Source organism: Manis javanica, chromosome 14 (assembly GCF_040802235.1).
Source record: "Manis javanica isolate MJ-LG chromosome 14, MJ_LKY, whole genome shotgun sequence".
NCBI lineage: Eukaryota > Metazoa > Chordata > Mammalia > Pholidota > Manidae > Manis > Manis javanica.
This window is the reverse complement of record NC_133169.1, coordinates 42,640,034-42,646,820: the sequence shown is the minus strand read 5'-3', so window position 1 is coordinate 42,646,820 and position 6,787 is coordinate 42,640,034. Positions and strand designations below refer to the sequence as shown.

The following is a 6,787-nucleotide window of genomic DNA, read 5'->3' as shown; positions in this document are numbered from 1 at the left end:
TGCACATACCCCCACTCCCCTCCCTTATGGCAACAACCAGTGTGTCTTCTGTATTTATGAATCTACTTGGTTTGTTTGTTTTGTTTTAGATTTTTGTTTTAAAACCAGGAGTTTGAACCTATGAAACAATACTATTGTTTCCTTATTGTTTACTTATACTGTTGGATTCCCCTGAGGAAGGCACCTCCCCAAATCACTCACCAAAGACGTTTCTTGATGCAACAAGCAAGAGGAATTTATTCAGAAGCCAACTAGTTGGGGTCCAAGTCAGCCCGTCGCAACGGATCTCAACGAGGACCCTGAGCACTTACAACTAAGTGGTTATATAGGATTTTCTGAGGCATTCAGCCCTAGAGGATTACCATGGTTACAGATTGTGTTGTAGTAACAAGATAACAATACTACATAGCAAGATAACAATACTACAAAGGCAGTAATTTTTCAAACCTACGATTTCTGGGTTAGTGCCACGTCCTGGGGGTGTAGCAAGGTAGGGTCAGCTTTTATGCTTAACTAACCGAAAGGTTAGCGCTGCCAGCAGTCATGATTGATTAACTTGTTTTTCCAGAGGAGTTACCTGGTTTCAGTTGTTCCCTCTGAGTCATATATCAGAATGGCTTTTTGGGCTTCAAGATGGCCACTCTTAGGCTAACTTATTTCTCAGGGAGGTTGGGGTCCTACATTCCCCACTTCTTTTTCTGAACATTCTAATCATGGAATGTTGGTTTCTTCTTGTTGTGTGAGGGTATGATACTGTTGTCTCAGCATTAGCACCTGCACAGCACTTACTCTTTCTCTAATAAAGGTTATTACTCGATTTAAAATGCAGGGACCTAAGGTGAGGAGCAATATTAAAATAAGCAGGGGTCCTGCCAAAGTGGATATTAGAGTTGTAAGCCATGGGGATCTAGAAAACCAGGATTCAAACAGGCTCTGGTTAGCTTCTCGTTCTCGCTTTCGCTGATCTAATCTTTCTCTTAATTTAGACATTGAGTCTCTTACTACTCCAGTATGGTCTGCATAGAAGCAGCACTCTTCCTTTAGAGCTGCACACAATCTACTTTCTTTTAGAAATAGTAAATCTAACTCTCGTCTATTTTGCAGCACTACTTCAGAGAGAGGTTAGGGACTTTTCAAGTTTAGAAATAGACTGTTCTATAGTTCTCAAATCTTCACCGATAGCTATTCTTAGTCCTTCGTAATGTTGGTTTCTTTGTATAATTGCAGCTGCCCCTGGTCCTACTCCGGCTGGGACTCTTACTCTTAGTAATACAGCTAGAGTGAGTGAGACTGGCTCTCTTTTATACCTTAGTTTAGGTTCTAATTCTGCCACGAATGATAAGTCATCATGATACATTAGTCTGGGTACTAACTGGACCATGATACAGAAATCACGGGAGGAGTTGAAGGCAGAAGTAGAGACACATGGGGTCTCTCTAGTGTTACAAGCCCACCATCCCTTGGGAGGAGGGATTAAATACCTGTTTTTACCAGGGAAGGCTATGGGTATGGTCTCATTCTTTCTTCTACAGATAGAGACTCTAGCTGCTGCTAGGGAAAAGGGGCGATGACCGCTCTGGCTGCTTCGTGCTGAGAAGGGGGCGCAGTAAAGGGTGCAGCTAGGTCTCCATCACTGGTCAGTTGAGAGGGCTTCAGAAGGCTGGCGCTTCTATTCTGGGTTTCATTTTTATTACTATTTGCAGTTTTGTGGCTTCTAGGCAAGATAAAACAAATTGTGTTATTAGGTTATGTAGCAACATCTGGAGTTAGATTTTTTATTCTGGAAGGAGGTTACATTATTGAAACGATACTTCTCTCTAAAATCACTCTCATTTTTACTAGAAGTAACTAGGTTAAGAAAATAATTAACAGCTGGCTTGATTATTTGCACAGGTGCAGCAAGAAGAGCAATTGATTACACAGGCTCTTTTAAATATGCTTTGCTGGAACTTTTTGTAAGGAATTTCAGATTGAACTTTTAAAGGCCTTTTGAGGCCAGACAGCCAAGCCAGACTTGCCATCAGGCTTTGCCTGTAGTACCTGTAGATTTGGATGAATTCTTCTCTTCTCGAGGTCTCTGCACCTGCCAGGAAGTGACCTTCTTTACTCACCTGGTAAGGCTGCTGGGAACTCTGTAAGCAAGGTACCAGGCCAGTTCTTCCAAGGGGCTTTGTTGGCTTTATAAAGTCAATCTTAGTTCCTTAAAGTTGTTCACATCTGAGTCTATGCACATGTCTCTCAGGTACGACATTCCAGTCAAAGCCCTGGTAGTATAACCAGTGTTCTTAAGTAGTCTTCTCACAAGGAAAGCAGATTCTTATTGAACTCGTGCAAATAAACATACTGCCATGGAATACAAAAACAGTCACTGAAAGTTTTTAAACTCTGGAGGGATCAAGTAGAGAGAAGGATGTTTCAATTCTGCTCATAAAGATAGTCATTTACTAAACTGTTGTCAGTTTAAGAGAACAAGGTTAAAACACTTTACCAGCAACATTTGAAACAAAAAGACACAAAATCATTTTCTTTAGTTTATGTAATCTTATGTAACTAATACCTGTTCTGCTGAAATCTAGTTCTTTACCAGTTTAGGGATAATACTATAAATGACAAAAGACTTACAAATGACAATGGTTAAAGATCTGATGAGAGCTTACTGTAAAACAGTTGACATAAGGAAATTCTGATATTTCTGTAATACAAAACATTCAGTAACAAAGTTTAGCATCATTCTCTTTGACAGTGCTTTCCTGGTAAATAAATATATATATATATCAGATAAATAAGCCAAATTAGTCAAATACTTTCTCTAGTGAGAAAAATTCTTCTGACATGTTCCAGGGGCCCTCTGGAAAATATCGGAGTTAACTAGAGGTAAAAGCACCTTTTTGCATTTAATTTTTTTAGAACTATCATTACACATTTATTGTCTATATACTCAGCACAGTAAACGAGATATCTTAAAAAGTGGGGCAGCAGGGGAGACTGCTGCTGTCAATTTTTAAAGACAACATACAGAAAGTCAAACTAATTCTAGGTTACTAAGCATTCTTGAGAGAATGGTAGCAGATGGTAGATTCTTCTGCTTTCATCTTCAGGAGGGGAAAAAAGCTACAATAAGAATTCATATTTAGCTGAAAGAACTGTCTAAACTCAAGGCAGAGTATAATATCACCAGGCATACAAAAGACCTGTTAGAGATACATACAAAGAATGGATATGGCTATAGTCAAATTCAACTTAAAAGTTTAAGCAGAATCTCAAATTTAAATGTCTCTTTCTTTCACACAGATATTCAGATATGACCAGAAATATGATTTGAGATGAAAGAGATCAGGCATTTTACTTCTTCATTTAGGGACTGAGAAATGATGACCTTTGGCTTACAATCAATAGCTTACAAACAGTGAAAATAATAAGAACATAACTCAGCATAAGTGTCTAAGACCAGATACAAAAAAGCAGAGAAAGTGCTTAAGTTTACAGGTCTTCCCTGAAAGCTTCAAGAATGTTTTACTCTTTAATAGTAGATATAAGCTGCTATGCAAATTCTATTAAAAGCTCTAAGATTATTTGCATTAAAAAATATGGAGAGTCCCCCATGTTTTTTTTTAAAACATACAGCATATAAATTAAACAAGAAGACCTGGTGGTTCTCAAAAAATCTATTACAACTTTTCTCAAAAGTGGTCACACGTTCGTCTATCTAAACCTTTACAGTGAAACCTGTTTTTCTGGGAGAAACATAATCTTGTCCAGATTCTACAGTTTAATAAATTTTGGTTTGTTAACTAAGTGCATTTAATCAGCTGAAAAAAGCTTTGTTACTATTCTGCTTAGGAATTCAATTTTTCAGGCCATGCAATCATTTTTAATAACAAAATATTTCAAAGGCAAATAAAGGTTATACAGTTGTTAACAAACTTTAGCTTTTAGTCTCTTTAACATTACGATTTCATGGCAACTCACTGAGACTTTAAGCATGAGAAACTGCTGTGATCTTTCAACATAGAGAAATGCCCTCTCTATCACTTTAAGCAGTTCTAACCAGAACTCAAAACTATTAGAAACTTCAAGCTCCAGTGAACATTGAGAAGCAGGACACTGCAAACTGTCAAACTAACATTTCCTAGACTGACAAACTTACGAACACATCCTACAATTTCTGCAACCATGAGCTTCACAGCACAATCTCCCAGCAAACACAGAGCACATCTTCTCAACTTAACAAAACTCTAAGGCTTTAAGTTACTACAAAGATTCTCAGGCTGCAGGTAGGCATACACACTGCAACACACAATTAAAAAGGTGTTCACTTGCCACACTTATCCAGTTCACCTACCTGCAACAACTATGCTAGCCTACTCACAAGACCCCCACTGAACACTAGACAAAGCCAAGCTTCTAAGCATTCTATTCTTAAAAGATTTAGCAGATAACATGACTCAAATGACTCTAGGTAAACTCAGGCAGCCGACAACTACCAGGACATGCCCGCCTCAGGCAAACTCAAATTAGCATTAATGCTTAACACTTTTTTATCAGGTTTTCTGGAAGTTTTAGAACACTCAATTTTCACAAGCGCTTGTCTTTAAATCAATTTCATTAATACCATCCGGAGGTAGAAAGATATATTCATTTACACACTTAGGGGGTTGTCTGAGTCTGTCCCATTGTCAGTATAACAATTATTAGGCACATGAAAGACACAAAAAACAGAGACACACACAGATTAGACACACAGCGGCCGCTTTTTGTTTTTTCTCAGATTTTCAAACAGAAACCGAAAGGAATCAGAGGGTTGATATTCCTGGCGCCTGAAAATCAACCCTATCTCATCAGATTCACCTTGCCAGAAAAACAGACGGGAGGCTACCAGGCGTCCCTGGCCTCCCAACCTCCCCGAGGCGTCCCCCAGGGTTGCAGCCTGCGGTGCTCCTAGTACGTCTACCGACCGCAGTCTCGACCCCTTTACGGGATCGGGACAGCTGCCAGACAGTGGGTACCCCTTTTCAGAATTCTGACCAGTCTCACTGAAAAACAGAAGACAGAACACAGACAACTCAAGGCGCCACTAATCTTACCTCTTCCTCCAAGAGCGACTTCGGGAGTGAAGCGGGGTGAACGCATGATCCCGGACGAGCCCCCAAATGTTGGATTCCCCTGAGGAAGGCACCGCCCCAAATCACTCACCAAAGACGTTTCTTGATGCAACAAGCAAGAGGAATTTATTCAGAAGCCAACTAGTTGGGGTCCAAGTCAGCCCGTCGCAACGGATCTCAACGAGGACCCTGAGCACTTACAACTAAGTGGTTATATAGGATTTTCTGAGGCATTCAGCCCTAGAGGATTACCATGGTTACAGATTGTGTTGTAGTAACAAGATAACAATACTACATAGCAAGATAACAATACTACAAAGGCAGTAATTTTTCAAACCTACGATTTCTGGGTTAGTGCCACGTCCTGGGGGTATAGCAAGGTAGGGTCAGCTTTTATGCTTAACTAACCGAAAGGTTAGCGCTGCCAGCAGTCATGATTGATTAACTTGTTTTTCCAGAGGAGTTACCTGGTTTCAGTTGTTCCCTCTGAGTCATATATCAGAATGGCTTTTTGGGCTTCAAGATGGCCACTCTTAGGCTAACTTATTTCTCAGGGAGGTTGGGGTCCTACAATACTATGTGTCTACTTATCTTTGAATGCATGAATAACATGATATATGAATACATAAAAATACATGTATTATGCGAGAGAAGAGTATAGCTCAGGAACAGAAAACTGGTTCTGGGTGTACAGTCTGGTCTAACACAAAGGAGCCAAACATTTTTCTGTGTGCACTTTTTGCTCTCACTCAACCAACTATTCACATTTGTGCAATTTATTTCTAGTTTCATACCTTTGTGCTCTGAGAAACTGGTTGGTACAATTTCAATCTGTTTGAATTTACTGAGGCTCTTTTTGTGGCCTAGTATATGATCTATTCTTGAAAATATTCCATGTGCACTTGAGAAGAGTATGAATCCTGCTGCTTTTGGGTGTAGAGTTCTGTAGATATCTGTTAGGTACATCTGTTCTAATGTGTTGTTCAGTGCCTCTGTGTGCTTACTTATTTTCCATCTGGTTGATCTGTCTTCAGAGTGAGAGGAGTGTTGAAGTCTCCTAGAATGAATGCATTGCATTCTATTTCCCCTTTCAATTCTGTTAGTATTTGTTTCACATATGTGGGTGCTCCTGTGTTGGGAGCATAGATATTTATAATGGTTATATCTTCTTGTTGGATTGACCCCTTTATCATTATGTAATGTCCTTCTTTGTCTCTTGCGACTTTTTTTGTTTGGAAATCTATTTTGTCTGATACAAATACTACAATTCCTGCTTTTTTCTCTCTGTTAGTTGTATGAAATATCTTTTTCCATCCCTTCACTTTTAGTCTGTGTATGTCTTTGGTTTCAAAGTGAGTCTCTTGTAGGCAGCATATAGATGGGTCTTGTTTTTTTTATCCATTCAGTGACTCTATGTCTTTTGATTGGTGCATTCAGTCCATTTACATTTAGGGTGATTATCAATAGGTATGTACTTATTGCCTTTGCAGGCTTTAGATTCCTGGTTACCAAAGGTTCAAGGTTAATTTCCTTACTATCTAAGAGTCTAACTTAACTCACTTAATATGCCCTTACAAACACAATCTAAAGGTTCTTTTCTTTTTCTCCTCCTTTTTCTTCCTCCTCCATTCTTTATATATTAGTTATCATATTATGTACTCTTTGGCTATCCCTTGATTGATGTG

General features: G+C 39.1%; 1 long non-coding RNA gene across 2 annotated transcripts; it reads right to left on the bottom strand.

Annotated features, from left to right (window-relative positions):
- Positions 1 to 209: 209 nt before the first annotated feature.
- Positions 210 to 5,668, bottom strand: LOC140845957 (uncharacterized). 2 transcript variants are annotated; one of them, XR_012124874.1, is made up of 2 exons: positions 5,085 to 5,668; positions 210 to 1,714 (listed from the first exon to the last, which is right to left on the bottom strand). It is a non-coding gene; the product is annotated as an uncharacterized lncRNA (long non-coding RNA). The 2 variants fall into 2 exon arrangements; XR_012124873.1 differs by lacking the exon at positions 5,085 to 5,668 and adding an exon at positions 2,112 to 5,078.
- Positions 5,669 to 6,787: the final 1,119 nt, after the last annotated feature.